We start from the raw sequence: 25,220 nt of genomic DNA on the forward strand, positions 1-25,220 counted from the left end.
AAGTCACACTTGAATTAGCTGTGGGAAGCCTCTGGCTATTGGAGAGATGTGTTACCTCTCTCTCTGAGGGGTTGGGGTAAATGCGGAGGACACATTTCGGTTGAATGCATTCAGTTGTGCAACTGACTAGGAATCCCCTTCCCCTTTCCTATCCGTCTTTCATTTCGTCTTGTTTTGGTTCCTTCTTGTTTGCTGGAAGTAGCAGCTTTTTTTGTTCACTTTAGATCCTGTCTCTCTTGCCAGTTGTGTTCCTCTGATCCCCTCTCACATGCAGGCCTGACTAGCAGCCAAGTGACAGCAGCCTGTCACTCTAGCCTCACACTGTTAGCATCTCAGTCATCTCCATATCTCTCTCTCCTCATCTCCCTCTCTCCCCCTCTCTCTCTCTCTCTGTACCTTTATCAGCTCTCTCTCCAAAGCTTCCAATTTAGATCAGTCCTCCTAATTGAAGAGACAATTGAAGAGACGTTGGTGAAAGCACCTTGAGACACTAGTTCATTAAATCAGGTCTGAAAGACAGCATTTGCGTACGCCTTGGGGAGTTTGGTCTGGCTTTTGATTAAAGCGCTGTCGCTCCTCTCGTACGTGCTCTCTGGTTTTCTCTCTCTATCACTCATTCACTGTACATAGGCAGTGTGTTCATATGGTTATGCTACTTTCTTTCAGCTATGGAGCATTGTTTTGTTGTCAGTCATAGGAAACTGAGTGGACGCCAGAGGTTATCAAAAAGGAAGGATAGTTTTCAACGTGAATGTCAGTGCCAAGGACAGTGAGGCTAAATAATGAATAATACTTTGACAACAAACTATTCGCATTAACATCATAGATGCATGAATAGTGTCGAAGGGCTCCAAGGATTTAATTAACTGCAGTGCGATGTCAATATGTTAAACCCACAATGTTATGCAAACACCAGCTCCAATGTGCTCTTTGGCTCTGACGGTGGAAGCCTGACTGTGTCTTGACTTCACTACTATAGGTGCAAAACACTCTACTGCAGAACTTTAAAAGCCACAGGCTTACTTTTAATATCACTCAATACTTTTTGGAATCAAACTTTGACTCTATACTTCTGATTTACCAACCATGAATTTGCAATCAATCAGCAACTGAAAATGTTTCACTTGTCCTGAAAGTAGAAAAAGTATTGAACTGAAAGAACAGACCAACCCTAAGAGGACTGATTTAAAATGATAGTACTGTTAACACTCAATCGATTTGTTTTGAGCAGAGAAGACCCATCTACAATACAATATGTTCATTCAAACCGACACATTCACAGAGCATGGGAGGCTGCTGAGGGGAGGACGGCTTATAATAATGTCTGGAACGGAGCAATGGAATGACATCAAGCACATATAATTCATGTATTTGATATCATTCCACTTATTCCGCTCCAGTCATTACCACGACCACATCCTCCCCAATTAAGGTGCCACCAACCTCCTGTGTCACAGAGACAGCACTTCCACAATCATCCCCACCCCCCTCCTCAACGACAGCTTGGCATTACAATGCGAAGGGTTTCAAAGCACGAGACAAGATGTAACCAGCCTGGCTAAAGCTGCTAGAGGACAAGATGGAACCAGCCTGGCTAAAGCTGCTACAGGACAAGATGGAACCAGCCTGGCTAAAGCTGCTAGAGAACAAGATGGAACCAGCCTGGCTAAAGCTGCTACAGGACAAGATGGAACCAGCCTGGCTAAAGCTGCTAGAGAACAAGATGGAACCAGCATGGCTAAAGCTGCTTGAGGACAAGATGGAACCAGCCTGGCTAAAGCTGCTTGAGGGACAAGATGTATCCAGCCTGGCTAAAGCTGCTTGAGGACAAGATGGAACCAGCCTGGCTAAAGCTGCTAGAGGACAAGATGGAACCAGCCTGGCTAAAGCTGCTAGAGGACAAGATGGAACCAGCCTGGCTAAAGCTGCTAGAGGACAAGATGGAACCAGCCTGGCTAAAGCTGCTAGAGGACAAGATGGAACCAGCCTGGCTAAAGCTGCTAGAGAACAAGATGGAACCAGCATGGCTAAAGCTGCTTGAGGACAAGATGGAACCAGCCTGGCTAAAGCTGCTTGAGGGACAAGATGTATCCAGCCTGGCTAAAGCTGCTTGAGGACAAGATGGAACCAGCCTGGCTAAAACTGCTTGAGGACAAGATGGAACCAGCCTGGCTAAAGCTGCTAGAGGACAAGATGGAACCAGCCTGGCTAAAGCTGCTTGAGGACAAGATGTAACAAGCCTGGCTAAAGCTGCTACAGGACAAGATGGAACCAGTCTGGCTAAAGCTGCTAGAGGACAAGATGGAACCAGCCTGGCTAAAGCTGCTAGAGGACAAGATGGAACCAGCCTGGCTAAAGCTGCTTGAGGGACAAGATGGAACCAGCCTGGCTAAAGCTGCTAGAGGACAAGATGGAACCAGCCTGGCTAAAGCTGCTAGAGGACAAGATGGAACCAGCCTGGCTAAAGCTGCTAGAGGACAAGATGTAACAAGCCTGGCTAAAGCTGCTACAGGACAAGATGGAACCAGCCTGGCTAAAGCTGCTAGAGGACAAGATGTAACAAGCCTGGCTAAAGCTGCTAGAGAACAAGATGGAACCAGCCTGGCTAAAGCTGCTAGAGAACAAGATGGAACCAGCCTGGCTAAAGCTGTTAGAGGACAAGATGGAACCAGCCTGGCTAAAGCTGCTAGAGAACAAGATGGAACCAGCCTGGCTAAAGCTGTTAGAGCAGATATAAAGCTGTCAGTCACCTCTAATCCTATACTACTTTCATACCCATTTAAACCACCATCCCAGGCCTACCACTCAGGGCACAACAAAGAACAGCTCCCACAAATGGGATAACCCATGGTTCGCGCAAGGGAATAGAATTTGGAAACCAGCATCCCAAATGGACTTGACATTCCAAGCATAACCATGTCTATGCAGTGTCTCTACCTTTTCCTTATTAGAGTCAGGGGTACCTAGGTGTCTTTACTCAATGCACCAAGGTCCTCTAGAAACTAGCCTGTAAAAGACAGAGACAAGACAGTAAGCTGGGCGAGGGAACGAGGCTTAGGTGAAGATTACGACATACACAAAAGCCAACAGTAGTAAATTCCCTTCGCTTAGTGTCTCACCTCAGCTTACCCTGACAAGAGATTGCTACTGTGTGTGGGATATATAAGACCAATGCAGTGGAGGCTGGTGGGAGGAGTTATAGGAGGATGGGATGATTGGAATGGCTGGAATGGAATTAATGGAACAGAGTCAAACATGTGATTTCCATATGTTTGATACAGTTCCATATATTCCATTCCAGGTATTACAATGACCCTGTCCTCATATAGCTCCTCCTGAGGTGGTCCAAAAGCATATTGGTTTGTGTTCCCTTAAACAAAGTAAATGCCTGTCCTGTGTCGCATTGATTTCAGTCCTCCACACAACCTATATTTTTCAGTTTCTTTTCAGATAATTAAAACTTTGCATTTTAGTTTGTAATCGCTAACCTGTTCGCTTTTGTACAAGTGAATTGTGGCTGGTTATTTTCAGTCATTTTCTCTTGAGACCCTTGTCACTGACGTCCTAATTGACTCCAGATGTACCCACATGCTGGTAGCAGGTGTGTGGAGTGAACAAATTAGTGCTTGTGCCAAACATTCAAACACCTTTTCCAAGTTGTTTTTATTAATATATTCCACAAGCACCTGTCTCAGGTTAGATATCGATAGAGGGAGGATTTTAATTCAATATGAAAGCATTCCTCTATTGTACTTGTGTGTGGATGTGCAATATATTCTGTTCAGTTGTTTCTGTTTGTTAGATGGAAATGTCCAGATTGGAGTTAATATTGAAGTGTAGATAAACAGCCGGGGATGATGTAGTGTCTGTGGTGATCTGTCTGGGTGGATAGTAGTCTAGACTAAACAGGATTGAAGATGTTCTTTGAGCTCTCGATCAATAACTGAATTTTAACAGCCCTCAAAGGTTAATCAAGTTCATGTGATTTGATTGTAAGCAAGTTGTTGGAGCAGGTCTTTAGCTTGGAGTATGAAGATGAGGAAATGAAGGCAACCTTAATATCGGCATCAGGAATAAGTTACTACATTTTGACGACATACAGTAAATGTCTACATGCTGATGGTATATAGTGGGTGTGCTGAATTATATCTCTTACCATCCTTCCTATGATTAAAACCTAATCTTCCTCTCCCACCAAGTGTTAGAGTGCTCATGTATCGTAACCCTTACTATTATACCGTGACATTTTCATTTATAAAGCATTTATCATATAGGCCTACAGAAGCTTTTGTGCTTTTGTGTTAAATACATCTCAATACTCCACCATGAACAAAATGCTCTTACGGTTCCAGAACAGATTTAGTTCATGGGGCTGGGATCTTCCAACTGTATGATGTAGAGATCCAATTGCTTTTAAATACTTTGGGCACCGATTGGAGTCAACTGACAGACAGCAGAATGCTCTCATGATCTGTAGTAGTTGCAGACAGACAGCAACCTCTCTCCCCCTCCATTATGTTGTGTAATCCTAAACGAGCACCAGGGCTTTGTTCAATAGGCAACCCTTATGGAACGCTGCAAGTAGAAAGTCAAGAATAGAGCGGACGTTATTCCTTCTTCTACAGAGGCGTGTTTGTTCTACAGTTTATATTTCTATCAGTTTCTATTTATTCACAAACGTTGTGACTTGCTGAATGCAGCCCACATCCCTTCTCTCATGAAATACTGAAAAGGCTCTACTGTCTTCCTCTGCTAATACAGGCAGCAATGGCCTTGTGCTTCATCATGCTTACAGCTCTCTGCCTTGCTTGGCTTCAACACATCTGGAGTCTCTTTTTTGTCTTAGTATAGCGGGTGTTTCCATTGATTTCTCTTCATAATATTTCCCGTTCTAGCGGCTTAAATTATATCTATGGTCACAACTTCACTGAGACCTCCATGTGTAGGTGTTTTTTGTCTCTTGAGAGAACGGCTTTTGTTGCATTCAAAGTCATGGAAACGCTTGAGTTCTGGTCCTTCTCATTAACTACACACTGCCCTCTTCTGGGCTGTCCTAGGTACTGCCTGGAGAAATGAGGACCAGTGTTTTAACATTTATGAGAGTTACTGTAAAATGTAAAATCCTCCTATTGATAAAGGGCTACTGTATGATTTCACATATAGGATGTTTCCAGTCATTTATAAACAGGCAGGCTCAGTATTATGGCTGAATAACATGTTTGTGACGTTCAGATCATATATTCCCTTATACGTGGACTATGAAGGAGTTGTTGTGTCTGGCATGTTAAGGGTGTTCTGTGCCCTGAGGCGAAAACTATTAATCTATGATAACAAATCATTTTGGCAGGCTTTGATTTTACACCAAGTCTCCACTGAGCCTGAATCATTCAAATATCAGTCCTATGAGACGCTGATCTAATGCGAGTAGTGGCGGAACAGGAATTTAACACTGGTGCTTTTCCTGAGTGCCCACCATTTTGGATTAGACACTAAACAACAAAGACAGACAACACAGTCTGAATGGAGAAATACATTTGGCCATAGTGCCCAATCAATCAAAATTCAGCAAGTATGCAGCAGTAGTCAAAGCAGAATGATCACCCTCCGTGGTACAAGCACCAGATTGTCATGAGAGAGAGAGGCTCACGTCTGCCATGTACATTTAAATGTCTAACTTCTCTTCCAGAGAGTCTTATTCTAGTGTCTGTCGGCAAACAAACACTGCATTCCCTCTGAGCACAGATGTCAGTTCAACGTCTAGTTTTGATTGACATTTGGTTGAGTTGTCAACTAACGTAAATTCAACGTGAAATCAACAAAATAGTTCACCATGTCATTGGATTTAGCTTAAAAGTTGGCTGAAAAAATGACGAAATTTCCTAACATTGATTACTTTTCTTCTAATCCAATCAGTTTTCCACATTGATTCAACATCATCACATTGAATTATTTGGTTGAAATGAAGTGGAAACATTATTGATTCAACCAATTTTTGCCGAGTGGGTGTGTGTGTGTGTTCTGAATATGGAGCCAGAAACCCATTCCATTCAAGATATTTACAGGCACGTGGATGGAGCGCTGTCTCTATTTAACTACTTGCACTTCTATTTCTGACTTTCTGCTAATTTAAATGAATTACACCATCTGTCATTATGGGCTAGATGCACTATATCCCTGGTTTCAGAGACATTCTTATTTTCAGCTCCCCGTGATGCAGAGAGGGAGGTTATTTATTGAAAATGGTGGGTGTAAACAGATTGGACAACCCTGTTACGTCAAGGAAATGACTCCAAGCCAAAACAAGTCAATGTTATTGCATTGTCTTCAGGGCTTTTTGGATGGAGGGCCATGGGATGGGCCATGCTTCCAGTATACAAGTATATTCCTCAAATCCTGTGTTTCTCCAACATTTTCTGTAAGCTATTGCACTTCCTACTTAAGGGTCTGATTACAATATACTGTAACTAACTTTAGAACTGACAAAAACATTCATATCAGCGAACCATCTGAGGTACCGGTCAGCATCATCCCTGGGACCAATGCTTGTCCCAGAACCGGATGTTGAGAAACATTGCTCAAATGTTTCTTGCCCAGGGACCCCCTCCAAGGCCAACCAGCGACCCACAGACCCCATCATGTGTTAGCAAAAAAAAAAGATGTGTGTCTTGTCTTATCATCAGGTGAATGATAATGGCAAGTAGAAATAATCAACATTTTAAAATTAATAGATTTGGTAGACAGGTTCATTATTTTGACCTCCCCACAGTTCACTGGAAGAGGAAGTGGAAACTCTAGGACAGCTTCGAAGCTAATTTCCAACAATTCTACACAGTTTGACATGGAGCTGAGACAATTTTGCAGTTTTCAATTTCTTGCAATTCTATGCATTTTGCAATGGATAATGCTGTGTTCTTCTTATCAAACATTATAACAAAGTCAATGGGCAGGTGCTCTGAATGGCCTTTAACTTTTTTTATTCTCGCTGACTGTCTAGCTTTTATTTGATGGTTAGTTCTAAATTCTCAAAGATAATTAAAAATATATACAGTACCAGTCAAAAGTACTCATTCAAGGGTTTTTCTTTATTTTTTACTATTTTCTACATTGTAGAATAATAGTGAAGACATCAAAACTATGAAATAGTGGGTCCTGGACCTCCTGACAGGCCGCCCCCAGGTGGTGAAGGTAGGAAACAACATCTCCACTTTGCTGATCCTCAACACTGGGGCCCCACAAGGGTGCGTGCTCAGCCCCCTCCTGTACTCCCTGTTCACCCATGACTGCTTGTCCATGCATGCCTCCAACTCAATCATCAAGTTTGCAGATGACACAACAGTAGTAGGCTTGATTACCAACAATGACGAGACAGCCTGCAGGGAGGAGGTGAGGGCTCCTGGAGTGTGGTGTCAGGAAAATAACCTTTCACTCAACATCAACAAAACAAAGGAGATGATCATGGACTTCAGGAAACAGGGAGCACCCCCCTATAGGGAGCACCCCCCCATCCACATCAACGAGACAGCAGTGGAGAAGGTGGAAAGTTTTAAGTTTCTCGGCGTACATATCACTGGCAAACTGAAATGGTCCACCCACACAGACAGTGTGATGAAGAAGGCGCAACAGCGCCTATTCAACCCCAGGAGGCTGAAGAAATGTGTCTTGTCACCTAAAACCCTCACAAACTTTTACAAATGCACAATTGAGAGCATGCTGTCTGGCTGTATCATCACCTGGTACGGCAACTGCACTGCCCACAACCGCAGGGCTCTCCAGCGGGTGGTGCGGTCTGCACAATGCATCACCGGGGGCACACTACCAACCCTCCAGGACACCTACAGCACCCGATGTCACAGAAAGGCCAAAAAGATCATCAAGGACAAGAACTACCCGAGCCACTGCCTGTTCACTCCGCTATTATCCAGAAGGCGAGGTCAATACAGGTGCATTAAAGCTAGGACCGAGAGACTGAAAAACAGCTTCTATCTCAAGGCCATCAGACTGTTAAATAGCCATCACTAGAACAGCTGCCAACATACACAGACTTGAAATCATTGGCCACTTTAATAAATAGAACACTAGTCACTTTAATAATGTCACTTTAATAATGTTTACATATCTTGCATTACTCATCTCATATGTATATACTGTATTCTATACTATCTATTGTATCTTAGCCTATGCCGCTCTGATATTGCTCATCCATATATTTATATATTCTTAATTCCATTCCTTTACTTAGATTTGTGTGTATTAGTTATTTGTTGTGAAATTGTTAGATATTACTTGTTAGATATTGCTGCACTGTCGGAACTAGAAGCACATGCATTTCGCTACACCCACAATAACATCTGCTAAACACGAGTATGTGACCAATAAAATTGTATTTATTTGATTTGATTTAGAGATATAGGGATGCCTGATCTGTTGCATGATCTGCTAGTGTGTAGATATAGGGATACTAGAACTTTTGGATGATCTGCTAGTGTACAGATATAGGGATACTAGAGCTGTTGGATGATCTGCTGGTGTGGAGATATAGGGCTAATAGAGCTGTTTGATGAAGAGCATGCTGCCAGCCAGCCACTGTCGACAACATGTGCAGCAGAGCCATGAGAGATCCAACGCCTGGGGCCCTGTGACGTCAGTCAGCAGAGAGGGCTGATGGGAATTCGATACACAGCAACGCTGCCTAATTTATTCCACAATAAAACCGACAGAGGCTTGTTTGTCTGTTTCTGTGTGCACTGGCTGTGGAATGTACTACAGTATATGCACACACTATTTACTGATGCTAAAAGATTAATCTGAGAAAAATTATTTGTCGTTGCATTGATTTGTCGTTAAAGAGATTCGTATTTGTATGCACTGTATGAAGTCAAGTCCATCCTTTATTATGAAAATGTTCCAGCAGCCTAAAAGTGTTATTAGTTAGCTGGCAGTGGAGGCTGCTGAGGGGAGGACGGCTCATATTAACGGCTGGAATGGAGTCAATGGAATCAACCAATGATATGGAATGATGTCATTCCATTGACTCCATTCCAGACATTATTATGAGCCATCCTCCACTCAGTCGCCACTGTTAGCTAGGTGTTTTGAATGTTATCGTCTCAAGCCATACTAACCAGAACTATTCTGTCATGAAGCAATTAGTGTCTCCTTGGCATATTTGAATCAGAGTACCACACATAAAATACAACATCAACTCCACAATGTCTTAGTCAGCTTTATCTACTCCCATTGTCAAAACCAAAGGTCCCAAACACACACACACACACACACACACACACACACACACACACACACACACACACACACACACACACACACACACACACACACACACACACACACACACACACACACACACACACACACACACACACACACACACACACACACACACACAGTAAAAGCATTTGCATGTGAAATTCCCGCCTCAGTTTGTTTTCAGAGGCTATTTAATTTATTCTCCTTACCGAGGATCTGCCAACCCTGTCTACCAACTTCATCTGTTCACATTACTGGCCTCTTCAACACATGCTATTCCCATCCATCACACATGTATTGCTATCCTGGTACCCAAATGGCACCCTATTCCTATATAGTGCACTACTTTTGACCAGGGCCCCTAGGGATAGGGTGCCATTTGGGATGCACACCCTGTTAACCCAAAAACATGAGTATCTGTAACGTATACGCAGGGAGTCAGGAAGCAGGTGCAGAAAGTGAGTTTAATAACAAACATGACAATAATACAAAACAGAAGCTGCATACTGAACGTAACCAAAACCAATACCGCCTGATGAATGAGGCAACTGAGGGCTATATAAACGGAGAGTTATCAGGGTGGTGATGAAGTCCAGGTGTGCTTAATGATGGGGAGCAGGTGTGCGCAATGATGGTTGCCAGGTGAACGCAATGATGGTTGCCAGGTGAACGCAGTGTGGGTTGCCAGGACCGGTGGTTAGTAGACCCTCAATACATGCTTCTTTCCAAAGGACAACTTACAAGTACATTGAGGAGCTCTTTTTTGCTATAGAGTGATTATAGCTTTCCACTTTCATCCTCCTCAAAGGGAATAACAACACTCCTGGGAGCCAGCATACATGACAACCTCCACTCAATCCCTATGTTTTTTCTCAGAAAAACAAAATGTTTCTGGCAGTGTTCCATCACTGTCTCTGGTCATGGTGGGATTCAAGATAGTTTCTGGCAACCTGCTCACAGACACAGCACAGCCCAGAGCATTGACCGGGCCCTTTCAGCATGCCACAGAACATTACAGCAGACTGGACAGAAACACACTCCTTTTCCATGAGTTGAAGTGTGGTTGATTGTGCTATGTGCCATGCCTTCTCTGACCACCTCTGTCACATTGAACTGGGTCACACAGACAAACAGGTTATGGCGTATGTGGTTTCCCCCTCAGAGAATACATCACAACAGATCGGCACGTGAAAACTGAAGAACTCATTTCAAATCACACATTTTTTTTTATGATCCTGACCTGTCTGTCTGGGTGTGTGTTTGTATAGTTATCTAATACCGTTTTCACACTACTGAGTCAAACCAAGCTAAGCTGTACTGGGTTAGCCTGGTTACACATCCACCATAGTTGCATAAATTGGTTGTTCCCTGGGTTGGGGAATAAGTGATTACATGTAATCCGATTACAAAAACTACTACAACTAATCCGTTACCAGCTAAAATATTGTAATCAGATTACAGATACTTTCAAAAAAGTGGACGATTACTAATTGGATTACATTTAAATTCAGAAAGGATGTTTGCAAAAAAAGACATGACAACTTTTTGTTTTCTCAATGACATTCAATTCAGCATTGAAAACAGGCACAATTTTAAGTTTGTTCCACCTGAGCGAATCAGAGACCACTATGACGTCACACCAAATGCGTTTGAGGGATCCTTTTCATCTTCTAATGCCTCTTAAGGGGAAAGTAATCCAAAAGTAATCAGATTACGTTACTCTGTTTGGGTAATCCAAAAGTTACGTTACTGATCATTTTGGGCAGGCACTGTAACTAGTAACTGTAACGCCTTACATTTAGAAAGTAACCTACCCAACCCTGGTTGTTGATGCCAGTTTAGCTGTTGGCCGCTTCTCACAACAGTCTGACAGTGTCCACAGTGCAGCATCAGTGTTCAGCTCACAATGCACTGGTCCATTTAGCCCCCAGGGGCTCTCTCCGAGCAGCTCCAGGGGTGTCTGGCCTGGATGACCGGCACAGGGAGAGAACAAAAAAGCCCCCTCAACCAGCAGACTCAAATCACCAGGGGCATTACCCAGTTACATGTATGGGGCAAACCGTTAGTGTTCATCCGAGGGGTACGAGAAACAAGCTTGCTTCAACAATTTCCTCTACCTGCCCGACTACCTTTCTCTCTGGACCTTGGTTTCGCCCCCCTTTCCTGGAGACATAAAATTCCTGAGGAGAATATGGAAGTTTGTTCGCTAACACAAGTAGCACACCCCTGAACTTCGTTGGAATTGATGTTTCTCTGCCTTTTGAAACATGGATGTGTTTCTCTGCCTTCTAAAACATGGAGGTGTTTCTCTGCCTTTTGAAACATGGATGTGTTACTCTGCCTTCTGAAACATGGATGTGTTTCTCTGCCTTCTGAAACATGGAGGTGTTTCTCTGCCTTCTGAAACATGGAGGTGTTTCTCTGCCTTCTGAAACATGGAGGTGTTTCTCTGCCTTCTGAAACATGGATGTGTTTCTCTGCCTTCTGAAACATGGATGTGTTTCTCTGCCTTCTGAAACATGGAGGTGTTTCTCTGCCTTCTGAAACATGGAGGTGTTTCTCTGCCTTCTGAAACATGGATGTGTTTCTCTGCCTTCTGAAACATGGATGTGTTTCTCTGCCTTCTGAAACATGGAGGTGTTTCTCTGCCTTCTGAAACATGGATGTGTTTCTCTGCCTTCTGAAACATGGATGTGTTTCTCTGCCTTCTGAAACATGGAGGTGTTTCTCTGCCTTCTGAAACATGGATGTGTTTCTTTTGTTTCTTCTGTATAGGGTCAGGAGAATTTGAGCTATTGGTAAAAAAAGAGTAGAAAGTTCTAATGAGCCATTCCCTTCTCTGGTGTTAGTGTAGATCGGCTGTCTCTCACTATGAGCTGTGGACAGAATACTAATGTATGACTAATGGGGTGTCTGTCTCTCGCTCTCTCCCTCTCCATCCCGCTTCCTCTCTCTTTCTCAATCTTTCTTCCTCTCTCTCCATTGTTCTCCTCTCTCCCTCTCTCTCCATCTTTCTTCCTCCCTCTCCATCGTTCTCCTCTCTCCGCTCTCTCTCCTTCTTTCTCTCTCTTACTTTCTCTCTCCTTCTTTCTCTCTCCTTCTTTCTCTCTTTTCCTTTCTCTCTCCTCTCTCTCCTCTCTCTTTCCTTCTTTCTCTTCCTCCCTCTCTCTTCCCCTCTCTCTCCTTCTTTCTCTCTCCCTCTCTTCCTCTCTCTCCCTCTCTCTCTCCGTTTCTCTCTTCTTCTCTCCCTCTCTGTCTCTCCTTCTTTCTCTCTATCCCTCTCTCCCTCTCTCCACAACAATCACAGTATGTGTGAGAGCCATAATCCACCACATTGAAGACGGAACTTCAAGCACATTGAAGATTGTTTCCTTAGTGAGGGATTTGCAAAGGGATTTCTGAGCCACACAAGTCAGTCTGGGGGAATTTAGTGGGAGGTTTAATGAGAACAGGGATAAAAAGCGTTCTTGAACGTCCCCCTGAGGCGCTGCTGAAGGCAACCCTCCTCATAATTGTTGTGATCCTGAAGCTCTGATCACCTATTGGTGGGTACAAGCACCGCTTTGGTCTTAGCTCCATAGAGTGGGCTTACCTAATCCCCCCCCTAGCCATTCTATGTGGTAAGTTATCAAATCATTCTCTCACTCCTGAATGCAGCCCTCAAAGAAATAAAAACATCCCAGAACGCTATCAGCTTGTGAACGTCTCCACAGAGTCCGATTAAAACCTGGTGAGATTTAAATGGAGTAGGATTAAGCTCCATCTTTAACGTACAAAGTCTGATTACATTTGACTTTAACAAAGACTTTGAAATATAGCTTTTTGCAACATCTCCAATTCAGGCAACTTTAAAAACAGCCGTCATCCATAACTGATGCAGATAAAAAAAAGAAAAACACGTGCAGAACTAAGCAAAGATAAGAGGATATCTGTCATTGATTGCAGGCTTATTCATGGCCTTGCAACTGATCCTCCTGTTTTTAACAAGAATTGATCAAGTCAGAGACCAATCCAAACAGATTATTGACAAAAGGATTGGCATCGAATGTCATTTCTGATGATGGTCTGTTGGCAACATCCTTACATTCATAAACATTCATCAATCAGCTAGCTACACAGAAGTGTAGAGTTTCAAAATCATCTACGCATCACAGTATATCGAATATAGGCTGTCTAACTTAATTCCATCAGAACTTTCCAATTGAGCCGTGCAATGCCTTGTCATTAGGCTATTATCACCATTCCACTGCATCTCTCCTTTGCATTAGCCATCCTATTAGCAGTGAGAATGGAATAAGAAAACAAAGTGGTAGAATGCTGCAGGTTACTGCTCGCGCTCAGTTAATCTTTCCATTCTCCTTGAGTGGACTGGCCACATCAGTGGAAATGGCTCTCAGTTTTGTCTGTCTGTACAGACTACTTGTCAAGGGCAGAGAGACTGACAGTCCCCTAAGGACGGACTATGGTTCATCAAACTAATATGGGGAGTATTCTTGGTGGGTGTCTCGATAATTTTCTGTCTTTCCTTTTTAGCCCTACACTGTTTATGCCTGACGACAGTCTCCTTTCTGATTAACAGTGGCCATAATATTGAATAAAATCCTCTACGGTGGATCGAAGTAACTCAGCCACAGTGCTAAAAGGTCAGGTAAAATAAAATGAGATTAGCAGTGATTGCCTTTATAGATTTTAACATTTAGATTTTTGCATTGGAGGTGGCACATACATTGTATGTCATGTTATTGTGCCCCCAAGGAGTGTTAAATGTTATATAGGCACCTCTATTGCCAGGAAAGGTTGCTGAAAGGGACATGGATCGTTTTATTTTAAGGACACATTTAATGTTGTATGTAATGGATTGTTGCATTTATATAGTGCATTTAAATGCATCAGTAAGCATGTTTAGTACTTGGAGAGTTTCCCTAATACCATATGGAGAAAAGGTTACTACTGGCCCTCCAGCACCACCTCCAACAACAGCAACCACACTTTCCTATGTGGTCTCCCATCCAGGGATTAACCCAGCCCTACCCTGCTTAGCTTATGTAAACCAGTCGATTTTAACAATGCAATGTACTGTAAGGATGGATTTTATCACGCCATCCTTTCATAAAATGTCACCATGTAAAATGTGCTTTATGATTGATGAATGGCTCTGAATCACACTTCACATGACACAGATATGAAAGCATAGATCCCTACATCTATTATTCCACTGACTCGCCCCCTTTCTTTCTTTTTCTTACTCTCTCCCTCTCTCTCTCTCCTCTTTCTCTCTTCCCCTCCTCCCTTTCTCTCTCTCTTTCTCCTCCTCTCTCTCTCCCCCTCCCCCTCTTTCATTGTTCTCTCTCTATCTCCTCTCTCTCTCTTGCTCTCTCTCTTTTCTCTCTCTCTGTCCTCTCCCTCCCTCTATCTACTCTCTCTCTCCATCGCCCTATCTTCTCCCTCGTGTTCTCTCAGTTCATTAGGCAAACACATGACCTATGACCTTTCCAGCAGTGTGGGCCAATCAGAGGCCAAAGGACGATGCCAGGAGTATGCCGGCCAAGCTGTGACTGTGGGAGACTAATTAAGTAATTGATCGTGGTGGTAGGCCTCTGGCCGTCACTATTCCTCAGAGGATCATACAGCCAATGAGGCCAATACAAGGGCCAAACCACAGGCGCTCCACAGTACGTCACAGTCAGATCTTTATATGACCACAGACAAACTAGCTCTCCCCAATACAGATACTCTCCAGACAGTTTATATTCATAAAATTCCTAAGAATATATTATTTGGCCATTAGTGGAAAGGTGGTCTGAATCTGAAGTTCGATGTACGTGGTTATGTGATTCGAAGTCTGTCCCATCACACACACACACACACACACACACACACACACACACACACACAGTAAGATAGACAAAAACACGGACAGACACACGAACAGATGGGCACAGACATGATTCACACAAAAATGCACCCATCAGATTCCCCACAACAAAAGTCATTGCCAGCGCCATCAATGATGTTCCTCCCTACAGAGACTCTGTCATGTCAAGCAATGGGCCACTGGCTTTAAGGATGTTCAGTAAGCCAGAGATTGTTACGGTTTTGTTGTAATGAAATATCCGTCTAGTTGACGTCTCAATTAGAATATGTGCATTTCCTCAATTGACAATTTAACCATTTAATCGACACAGGCCCTCAGCTCAGTCTAAATCCCATGCCATGATTACCTATGGACTTTCTGAGAAGATTTGATGAAATAGAGAGCTAGTCATCTCTTAGTATCATAGTATCTTAGTAGCCTCTTCTAGCTCTGTGATAGTGGATACTGTTGAACCTTACCTGGCTCCTTTGAGAGTGCTTCCCTTCCCCACAGTGAAGCAGCCTTCTTAGGCATCTCACAGACCATTCTATACCTTATTGCTACAGGTCTTCCATGGAGAGCGGTCATGTGACACAGCATTTGTATAAATGGGTGAAATGCATTGGCTTTGTGTTCCATGCTGAATAGCATCTCTCAGTGTCACACATGGAAAGATCAAGTGTTTGAAATGTGAGGGGCAAATTAACATCGAGGGAAAGCAGGATCCGTAAAATGTGCCTTGCCTTATCTTCCTCAAATGGCAGCCCTTACATAAATGCCAGTGCACATTTACAAATGGGACTGGTTATGTGAGAGTTAGCTCACCCTCCTGGCTTCCATCCAGGCAGCTCAGCTCCACCTCGGGTCTCTCAATGAGCTTGACTTCCCACTGACCAAAGCTGGTTTCTCAAGCTCATCTCTCCACCTATTGCCTCATGTTTAATCTCCCAGCTCTTTCATTAGGAACACACCATGTGTTACTTCTAAAGCAATGAACTGGCCAAAGCTCATTTAAATCTAGATCGAGACCAGGGCTCTTTTGTACACAGTAGGAATGCCAGAGATGTTGGTTGAAGTTGGGGTTCCTATACCAGGGGTGAACATAACTATGGCAACACAGGCGCAAGGTTTGCTCAACCATAGGAGTTCTACAATACCGATGCCCTCGGTTTCTCATTCCAGTCAGGCCTGACCCAAATTACAATATCCTGGGAAAAACACTGTCCCCAACAACACGCATGCGCACGCACATGCACGGCCACGCACAAATACTCTCTGTCAAACACACTCACATACACTGCAAGCATAGGTCTTTATAAGAGGACACCAAACGGAGCCAATAAAATGACTAGTCTAATGATATGCTTGGAGAATGAAGGGTTGTGTTCTGGTGGGCGTGCACCTCCGTAGAATTGTGAAACTTGACTGATGGAGGGATTCAAGCAGTTGTGCTACAATATGAAGAAAAACAAAATATCGTTTTAGACTAGAGGAAATAGATGTTCTTAGAAGTCTTGAAGTTTGCAACGATTCCTACAGCATACTAAGTATTTGGATAAATGCTACTTTTGGAGTTAATCCCTTACTGTAATGCAAACACTAAATATTACAGGGAGACGGTAAACACAAAGCCCTGCAGCTCTGTCTACTATTCTTCTCATTTCCTCATGAGCTTGTTTTGAGCTTCTTGTTCTTTACTGTTTTATTTGTCTCTCATACGAAGCCTGAAAGGGAAATATATCCAGTTTAAATTATAAATCCTTTGTTAATGAAAAAACAAGAGCTTTTATGTTCATATACCTGAGCCTTCCACGTTCAGAACTGAATAAACCATAGAAAACACATGGACAATCAACATGGTTTACAGCAACAGTGTGCTGAAAGGGATACAAAAACAACACCCATAGCTTGTGGTGATTAGTATCTGCAACCATAAATTATAATCGAGAAAAAAAACTTCACAAAAAGGCTCTCGAGCTATACTTTGGTTTGTCACAGTGTTTAGTGTATTATTAGCATGGGACGTGGCACGACATCCAAAACAAAGCAAGCAAGAGAACACTTACTACACAGAGAGTTAATAATGATGCTGCCAACTCAAAGACACCAGTTCCACTATCCCACAACACAAACATTCCCCCTACGCTCCTTCTGCTATCCCTAATTGTCCATATCTGTCTAGGCTACAGTTGGACTCATCTGATTGAGTCTCGGCCCATTCATACTCCCCAGACTCCCAGCATTGCTAGTCCCTGTCTGCCTCTCACAGTTCTGAAATCTCCCTCCTCATCTCAGCCCCAATAGCTTCACACGCCACGTCTCTCCTGGTCACCCAACTACCACCACACATCCAAGTGTGCACCTTGCTCCGGTTATCAGTACTTACTTTGAACTGGAGGTCTGGTGGTTGTTCCAATGCTTTGCAATAGTTTGTGAACTCTCCTCTCATCTGCTCCTCACCCCTGCTGTCAGTCACTCTCTCTCTAATTCTCTCTCTACCTCCCTCTCTTTCTTTCACTTACTCTCTCAGTCTTGTCTCTCCACAAGTCTGGGCAAACGATAGCTGTTTTCTCTCTCTCTCTCTCTCTCTCTCTCTCTCTCTCTCTCTCACCCTCACCCTCTCATTTCTGTTGCTGAGAGAGGTGGGCGTTCTGAAAAGCTTGGTTTCCTGACTCGTGATCAGGATCTCATTGCCACAAGGTCACTCCAGGGACAGGCCGCTTGGCAGGGGAGCAGCACTCAGAGAGAGAGAGAAGAGAGAAAGAGGGGGTAGAGAGGGAGACAGGAGGGAGGAGAGGGAGCACTTAGAGACAGAACTGGAGCTATGTAGTCACACTGGGGACAGAGAAAGAGAGCGAGAGAGCGAGAGGTTGGGTTGAGTTGGGGTGGGGTAGGGTTAGCAACAGATGGGCTCTGACAGGATAGCCCCAGTCATCTAATATACAGAAGTTATATAAACAACATGAAGAACAACATGGACAACAGCATGGAGAACAGTATCCACAGAGGAAAAAATAAATGTCAATACATTTAACGTCACATAAAATGTATTTCAAGTACACTAACGGTCAAAAGTTTTAGAACACCTACTCATTCAAGGGTTTTTCTTTATTTTTACTATTTTCTACATTGTAGAATAATGGTGAAGACCTCACAACTATGAAATAACACATATGGAATCATGTAGTAACCAAAAAAGTATTAAACAAATCAAAATATATTTTACCTTGAAGACAGCCTTGATGACAGCTTTGCACACTCTTGCATTTTCTCAACCAGCTTCATGAGGCAGTCACCTGGAATGAATTTCAATTAACAGGTGTGCCTTCTTAAAAGTTAATTTGTGGAATTTCTTTCCTTCTTAATGCATTTGAGCCAATCAGTTGTGTTGTGACAAGGTAGGGGGGTATACATAAGAAAGCCCTATTTGGTAAAAGACCAAGTCCATATTCTGGTAAGAACAGCTCAAATAAGCAAAGGGAAATGACAGTCCATCATTACTTTAAGACATGAAGGTCAGTCAATACAGAATATTTCAAGAACTTTGAAAGTTTCTTCAAGTGCAGTCGCAAAAATCGCGTTATGATGAAACTGGCTCTCATGAGGACCACCACAGGAATGGAAGACACAGAGTTACCTCTGCTGCAGAGGATAAGTTTATTAGAGTTACCAGCCTCAGAAATTGCAGCCCACATAAATGTTTCACAGAGTTCAAGTAACAGACAGCAGAGTGAAGGAAAAGGAGCCAACAAGTACTCAGCATATGTGGGAACTCCTTCAAGACTGTCAGAAAAGCTGGAAGTTGGTTGAGAGTATGCCAAGAGTGTGCAAAGCTGTCATCAAGGCAAAGGGTGGCTATTTGAAGAATCTCAAATGTAAAATATATTTTGGGGTTACTACATGATTCCATATGTGTTATTTTATAGTTGTGATGTCTTCACTATTATTCTACAATTTAGAAAATAGTCAAAATAAAGAAAAACTCTTGAATGAGTGGGTGTTCTAAAACTTTGGACGATAGTGTACATGTACATACATTTGCATCTTTGCTCAAGTGCATGAATGGCAGTGACATCTAGTCTACAGGCTGGTCAAAGTGGTTCCTATGTGTCATCGCCTTGTGTGTAGGTGGCAGGGAAGTCAGGTGCAGGAGAAACCAACTTGGTATCACTGGAGTTGTTTTAATAAAATAATAAACAAACAACGAACTCCAAAACCAAAATGTACATAAAATAACATGGGCAACAATACCCGTCGCTCACTACTACAAAATACACGACACAAAATAACATTCAAACAATCTCAGACAAGGACATGAGGGGAAACAGAGGGTTAAATACACAACAGGTAATGAATGGGATTGGAACCAGGTGAGTGTGAAAACAAGACAAAACCAATGGAAAATGAAAAATGGATCAATGATGGCTAGAAGACCGGTGACGTCGACCGCCGAGCACCACTCGGACAAGGGGGGCATCGACTTCGGTAGAAGTCGTGACACTATGTCAGCTTCTTAAATTACTGATTACGTATTGATCAATGGCGATAATTATTTTTTGGTCCACCAAGCCCAAAATTGTTATGGTGAGTAAAAAATGTACTTTTGATTTCACCTAAATTTAACATTCTTTCATAAAGAGAATGTTCAACTTTATAAAAAAAAAAAATTCCCATCTCAAAATAAAAAGTAAATTACTGTAGTAAGAGCCTCTCTTCAGCTTAATTAAATAATGACAAGAAAGCTAAGCTATTTAAAAAAAAATTGTATTTGAGTTATCGGTTTAAATAAAAACTATACTTCGAACAACAGTCCACAATATGTCAAAATGTAGGTGTAGGTCTTGTGCTTCCAATGAGTGGTATTATATTGATCTACAGTGGATGGTTAGCTGTGTTATGGTGTGTTCGTATCCAAGTGGGGAGTGGGAATTTACCTAATCTGGGGAAAATCCACTTGAACGGCCCTCAAACTGGTAATACTAGTTAAATGAGCCATGAAGCCCCTTGTGACAGGGGGAAAGGAAGCTTGTTGACTGCAGCAGGGAGGGGCAATTGAATGCCCCCCCCCCAAAAAAAAATATATACATATTTTTTTATAAATTTCTAGCCTGTCTATCTATGGGTAACAGGGTTGACAAATTATGCTCAATCCGTTCAGTTTTTCACCACAAAGCACCAGAAAATGGCCAAAAAGAGTGGAACTAGCTCACCTGCTTTTACACTACGATTTGACTATTAGATGTTAAATTTTTCTTTTGAAATACATTTTTAAAAAGGAATAGTTTCTTAAAACAAGAGTTCAGTTCATGTCACAGGTTTGACCTTAAAATGAGGGACAGATGTAAATGAATCACTAATCACTTGAAATAAATAAAAATCTTCAGAAATAACTGTCAAAGCAACAAAATAACTATGGCTTTACAATAATGGTGAAAACTTGAAATATTTTGGGGGGTTTGTCTTCAAGAGAGCGAGAGTTGCACCCCTTCTGAAAAAACCTACACTCGATCCCTCCGATGTCAACAACTACAGACCAGTATCCCTTCTTTCTTTTCTCTCCAAAACTCTTGAACGTGCCGTCCTTGGCCAGCTCTCTTGCTATCTCTCTCAGAATGACCTTCTTGACCCAAATCAGTCAGGTTTCAAGACTGGTCATTCAACTGAGACTGCTCTTCTCTGTGTCACGGAGGCTCTCCGCACTGCTAAAGCTAACTCTCTCTCCTCTGCTCTCATCCTTCTAGACCTATCTGCTGCCTTTGATACTGTGAACCACCAGATCCTCCTCTCCACCCTCTCCGAGCTGGGCATCTCCGGTGCGGCCCACGCTTGGATTGCGTCCTACCTGACAGGTCGCTCCTACCAGGTGGCGTGGCGAGAATCTGTCTCCGCATCACGTGCTCTCACCACTGGTGTCCCCCAGGGCTCAGTTCTAGGCCCTCTCCTATTCTCGCTATACACTAAGTCACTTGGCTCTGTCATATCCTCACATGGTCTCTCCTATCATTGCTATGCAGACGACACTCAATTAATCTTCTCCTTTCCCCCTTCTGATAACCAGGTGGCGAATCGCATCTCTGCATGTCTGGCAGACATATCAGTGTGGATGACGGATCACCACCTCAAGCTGAACCCCGGCAAGACGGAGCTGCTTTTCCTCCCGGGGAAGGACTGCCCGTTCCATGATCTCGCCATCACGGTTGACAACTCCATTGTATCCTCCTCCCAGAGTGCTAAGAACCTTGGCGTGACCCTGGACAACACCCTGTCGTTCTCCACTAATATCAAGGCGGTGACCCGATCCTGTAGGTTCATGCTCTACAACATTCACAGAGTACGACCCTGCCTCACACAGGAAGCGGCGCTGGTCCTAAATCCAGGCACTTGTCATCTCCCGTCTTGATTACTGCAACTCGCTGTTGGCTGGGCTCCCTGCCTGTGCCATTAAACCCCTACAACTCATCCAGAACGCCGCAGCCCGTCTGGTGTTCAACCTTCCCAAGTTCTCTCACGTCACCCCGCTCCTCCGCTCTCTCCACTGGCTTCCAGTTGAAGCTCGCATCCTCTACAAGACCATGGTGCTTGCCTACGGAGCCGTGAGGGGAACGGCACCTCCGTACCTTCAGGCTCTGATCAGTCCCTACACCCAAACGAGGGCACTGCGCTCATCCACCTCTGGCCTGCTGGCCCCCCCCTTTTTGTCCTGAATACAAAGTGTTATGTTTGGGGCAAATCCAATACAACACATTACTAAGTACCACTCTCCATATTTTCAAGCATAGTGGTGGCTGCATCATCTTATGGGTATGCTTGTCATCGTTAAGGACTGGAGAGTTTTTCAGGATAAAAAAATACGGAAATGAGCTAAGCACAGGCAAAATCCTAGAGGAAAACTTGGTTCAGTCTGCTTTCCACCAGACACTGGGAGATTAATTCACCTTTCAGAGGAACAATAACATAAAACACAAGGCCAAATCTACACTGGAATTACTTACCAAGAAGACTGAATGATACTGAGTGGCCGAGTAACAGTTTTGACTTATATCTTCTTGAAAATCTATGGCAAAACCTGAAAATGGTTGTCAACAACCTATTTGATAGAGCTTGAAGAATTTTGAAAATAATAATGGGCAAATGTTGCACAATCTATGTGTGGAAAGCTCTTAGAGACTCCCAGCTGTAATCACTGCTAGGTAAGTGTTTCCAATCATCTACTAATTGGTTGATGTCATTGGAAACACATTTTCCTCTATGTTTGTTACTACAAAACATAGAAACGCGCCATCTTCACATATGTTGCTGTTGGTGTGGTTCTGGAGATGATTTTTTTTTATTTCACCTTTATTTAACCAGGTAGGCCAGTTGAGAACAAGTTCTCATTTACAACTGCGACTTGGCCAAGATAAAGCAAAGCAGTGTGACACAAACAGCAACACAGAGTTACACATGGAATAAACAAACGTACAGTCAATAACACAATAGAAAAAAGTCTATATACAGTGTGTGCAAATGGCGTGAGGAAGTAAGGCAATAAATAGGCCATAGTAGTGAAGTAATTACAATTTCGCAAATTAACACTGGAGTGATAGATGTGCAGATGATGATGTGCAAGTAGAAATACTGGTGTGGTAGGTGACGTAGGTAGATTGGATGGGCTATTTACAGATGGGTTGTGTACAGATGCAGCGATCGGTTAGCTGCTCAGATAGCTGATGTTTAAAGTTAGTGAGGGAGATATAAGTCTCCAACTTCAGCGATTTTTGCAATTCGTTCCAGTCATTGGCAGCAGAGAACTGGAAGGAAAGGCGGCCAAAGGAGGTGTTGGCTTTGGGGATGACAGTGAGATATACTTGCTGGAGCGCGTGCTATGGGTGGGTGTTGTAATCGTGACCAATGAGCTGAGATAAGGTGGAGCTTTACCTAGCAAAGACTTACAGATCACCTAGAGCCAGTGTGTCTGGCGACGAATATGTAGCGAGAGCATACAGGTCGCTGTGGTGGGCGGTATATGGGGCTTTGGTAACAAAACGGATGGCACTGGGGTAGACTGCATCCAATTTGTTGAGTGATGATGAATATGAAGATGAAACATTTAGAAATGTCCCTTAAAGGTTATGCTTGGATACTGCCAGTTCTGCAGTCTTCATGAGACTGATATAAGTGCATGTGATACCAAAGAGCCTACTATGACAGTTTCATTGTTAAGACAGTCACCATTTTGTTACAGTATGATTTGGCCAATTTTTTGGTATTTACCATACATTCTAATCTAAAAATATATTTCTTACAAATATATGTAAATGAATGTTGGAATATATTTTACTAAACATTTCCAAATACATTTTAAAATATATTTGCCAAATATATCGACAAATACATTTGAAAATAGATTCTAAAATAGATTCTTTAATGTATTTCAGAATGTATTTTGAAATATAGTAAATACATTTCCCGACGCATTTAACATATATTGTGATATAGACTTGCCATACATTTATATATACATTTTCAAGACATTCTGTAATATATTTATGTATCCTAAAAAGGTATCTAAAAATATATTTGAAATGTTTTTTTTATATGAGTATAGTCAAAATACTATTGAGTGATAGGAGTTTGGATCAGTTAGACTTTTAACTGGTATCATTCTCAATCGACAGCACTGTACTTCTGTCGACTACAACTGCGTTCGACAAAGAAAGTAACTTTCTGAAAACTCTCCCTCTTCTCAATTAATTGAAGTTGTAATTTGCTGTGGGATCCTCTTAATAGTGGCACTTTAACAAGTAGTAGGAGGATAATCACGTCCGCTGCGGAGCAGATGGCTGCAGATGACCTTATAGGAAGCGTCGCCCCCTGTTGCAGCTGGTTTCGACCGGTTTCGACAGATTACAGCAAACTGAATCAATAACCCGTGCCATTAACGCTGGATATTCCACAGCCCATGTACAATACGGACGTCAGACTAACACTGCCTATACAGACAGGCATGCGGGCACAAACACACAGACACAGCCTTGTGTTTCATAACAGGAGCTTGAGCCTAGACGTACTATTAGACAGGCCTTTGATGCTGGTTTCGAAGTATTTATCAGAATGTTTGTCGAATGTCTGTTTTATCAATCCAATTTGAAATCAAATATCTGTTTGAAAAGATCTAATCTCTTTATGGAATGTATTTAGATTGCTGGAAAGTGCCTTTCTCTACCGCATTAGACAAAGTGAAAGGACTGAGTATTGTCCAATCTATAGAGGAGGACCTACCCTGTGTTGTTGGTAGAGGAAGAGGAAGCTGTGCACCGCATTATATGCTTAAAATGCCAATTTCAACCATCAGCTCTTCTATCGGTATCACACTACAGTTAAAGTAACTCATTCATTTGAGACATTCATCAGGAAAACATCATCAATGGTCATTGGTCAGTATGAGTCATGGTCCCAGGTGGTGATAAGCCACTCCACCATCCCCTTCCTTCCTTCTCATATTCTTCTCATCAATAATGAACTCACACCATTTGCTCCCCTCCCCTAAGTGTGTTATATGTCCCAGTATGTCCCTCTTGAGCTCTTTCAATTATGCCATTTTCATCAACTTATTGAATGAGAAATGAGACACGATGAATTCGAGACGTGATGAAAAAGGTCTCGGTCAACACCAGCCGTTTTATTCTATTCATTCAACCCAGAACAACTGTGGATTCGCCATTATCACCGGGCACCGTTCTCAAAAACACAATTCACAAGCAGAGGACGTTGAAAATTGCTCTCTCCGGCAGGTCCAGTTCCTACCTCATTATTTTTCATCAGTTTAAACTGGTTGTTGGCCCTATGAACCTGGCAGAGTATAAGGGCTTTTTCTACCATTAGGTTAGCCCCATCCCACCCAATCCCTCGTATGGCATGGGGCAGTCCCTAAGGACTGTGTGTGTGTGTGTGTGTGTGTGTGTGTGTGTGTGTGTGTGTGTGTGTGTGTGTGTGTGTGTGTGTGTGTGTGTGTGTGTGTGTGTGTGTGTGTGTGGTGTGTGTGTGTGTGTGTGTGTGTGTGTGTGTGTGTGTGTGTGTGTGTGTGTGTGTGTGTGTGTGTGTGTGTGTGTCTGCGTCT

At 42.9% G+C, this 25,220-nt stretch overlaps 1 protein-coding gene across 1 annotated transcript in view; it reads right to left on the bottom strand.

Moving 5' to 3' along the window:
- LOC115199013 (pleiotrophin-A) overlaps positions 1 to 17,741 on the bottom strand; it is a 39,138-nt gene extending 21,397 nt beyond the window's left edge. The window contains exon 1 of the mRNA XM_029761500.1: positions 17,508 to 17,741. The gene's annotated coding sequence lies outside the window, so the exon portion shown is untranslated. The remainder of the gene's footprint in view (positions 1 to 17,507) is intronic.
- Positions 17,742 to 25,220: the final 7,479 nt, after the last annotated feature.

This window comes from Salmo trutta, chromosome 8 (assembly GCF_901001165.1).
Source record: "Salmo trutta chromosome 8, fSalTru1.1, whole genome shotgun sequence".
Taxonomy (NCBI): domain Eukaryota; kingdom Metazoa; phylum Chordata; class Actinopteri; order Salmoniformes; family Salmonidae; genus Salmo; species Salmo trutta.